Raw genomic sequence first — 2,258 nt, 5'->3', positions numbered from 1 at the left:
GGGGCGGGGACGTCGTGGTCGCGGGAGGAGACAAACACGGGCCAATTAGAGACCAATTAGCATGCAGCCTGGGGCTGGGGGGTGCCCTAGGAGGTGGGGATCGCGGCAGGGAAGGCTTCCCGGAGGAGGTGTCTGGACAAGGAGTTGATGGATGTGTAAGAGCCGCCTGCTGTGAAGAGGGGGCAAGGAGATGGGTCCCCAGGAAAAGAGGTCGGGTCACAGGGTCACAGGTGGGCTGGCATGGGGGCCTGGGCGCTGCTGTGGGGCTGGTGCGGCAAGGTTCCAGTGTTCTGTACAGGGAGTGGGGAGAGCTGTTTCTGGGAGGGTGGGAAGTGGGAATAGCTGGCAGCCCTTGTGGAGGAGTTGCTCGCCAGGCCGGTGCCCGCTCCCTGCCCGGTCACTCACAGGTGCGTCTCGCGCTGCCTGGTCCCCCTGAGGCACAGCTGCCCTTAGGAGTGTGTTTGACAGCCGAGGAGACAGCTTGGAGCCGCAAGCGGCTGGTAGGGCGGGTCGGGGCCGTGAGGGGCACGGAGCCAGTGTTGCATCGCGTTGAGAGAGTGCAGAGGCCGAGGCCCCCCAGCTGGGATCTCCTGGGGTCGTCAGGGTCCCAAGTGGGCCTCGCCTCTTCCTGGACACACGCTGGAAGCCCCGAGAAGTTGGTGCCATCTGGGCGCCCGGCACTCCCGTGGTGGCAGCCTCTACTTTGGCAAGCCCTGTGTTCTTGAGTTTTGCTGCTGTCCAGGACCGCCCACCGCTGTTTCTGGCTGTGGGGCACAGGTCCCTTTGTGTCTGCTGGGCTGGTGGCTCTGGGGACCAGAGGGGCCAGGCTGGCTGTGCCCATGCCCTGCTCCCTGCCATCTGCACTGACCTCTCAGGACCTGTCCAGGAACCCGGCTCGGCCGGTGGCGAGTGCCCGCTGTCTGGCGTGTGCCCCTAGGCTCTGGTCCTGGGTGTTGGAAGGGAGGTCCCTGGGAGCTGCTGGCCTGGCCTGGCCCCTTGCAGTGTGCCAGGGGCCATCAGGGGACTTCATGTGGGCAGGTGGTGAGCAGTGAAGGAGACTCCACACGTTCCCTGCACCCTGAAGCTGCCTGGGGGAGATACCAGAGTGTGGGGAGAGGACCCAAGGGACACTGGCCTCAGGGCCCCCTGGTGGCTCCTGGCTACCGCCTGTGCCCTGTGGGCTGCCCCAGCCAATCTGCCTGTCATCGCTGCCGCTCCTCAGGGAGACAGTGGGACTTCTCCAAGGAAGAGGGGCCAGCTGGGAGAGGCCAGGGTGCTGCCGTGGGTGTCACCAGCAGCCTGTCAGGGAGCAAGCAGTCTCACAGCCACCATGGGGCAGGCGGTGGCTCCCTGGGCTAACAGTTGGGGCCCAAAGGAGTGATGTCACAGAAGGCCACGCCACCGTTCCGACACTGACAGCATTTGCAGGTCTCTTGGAGGACACAGGCCAACATCCTGGACCCCACCCTGTAGCCTGCCCTCCCTCCGCCCCAACTCACCACACCGTGGTCGCTGCTGTGTCCTGCCATCGAAGTGGCTTCAGACAGCCCGGCCACACCTGGACTGCGGGTCCCCTGAGCCACAGCGCCCGCGTGCACTGTGTCAGCACCAAAGCTTGTGTCCCTCAGCCTCTGCCAGGGCGTCCGTCCACGGAGGTCTCCTCCTGGTTTGTGAATACACTGGTCCCGATGGCGTCCCCGTGGAGGCCTGGCTGGTGCTGCCATGGGCCTGCCCTCTCCACGTCCTGCGGTTGGGGGCGCTCGAGCTGCCCTCGGTGCAGAGCCACCGTTTCGTTTTATTATTATTATGCTTTGCTGTAGGGCGCGTGTACTTGACTGAGAGACAAGGAAGGAAAGGAAAATGAGAAAGCACCGTCGGGGGGTGGCCCTGTCACAGTCCCTTCTCCATTCTCCTGTCATGAGCATGCATGTACGTGGGCCCAGCGTGTTTCTCCAGCGCCGGGTCCAGGATGTGAATTGTGCACTTGGCCATGTAGGAGCCGGCTGCCTGAACCCCACCACTGCCTGGCCGGGGAGCCACTGTCTTAAGTGCTCTGGAGCCCCGAGCTAGAACCTCCCCCACAGTGCTGCTCTAGGGCGGGCCACTGGGGGGCTTCACGTCTGTGGGCTCTGGGAGGCCGCTTGCCAGGGACTGCGTGCTGCAAACCTGGGCCCAGAGTTCCCTGGGCCGCGACGGCTCATGGGTGTTTGGGTCAGGTCTTGCACACCCCCACGTCTCAGTAGGTGTTTGGCTCCCTG

The sequence above is a fragment of the Tupaia chinensis genome, unplaced genomic scaffold (assembly GCF_000334495.1).
Source record: "Tupaia chinensis unplaced genomic scaffold, TupChi_1.0 Scaffold000178_1, whole genome shotgun sequence".
Taxonomy (NCBI): domain Eukaryota; kingdom Metazoa; phylum Chordata; class Mammalia; order Scandentia; family Tupaiidae; genus Tupaia; species Tupaia belangeri.
The sequence above is the reverse complement of the archived record's forward strand: the minus strand, read 5'-3'. Positions refer to the sequence as shown.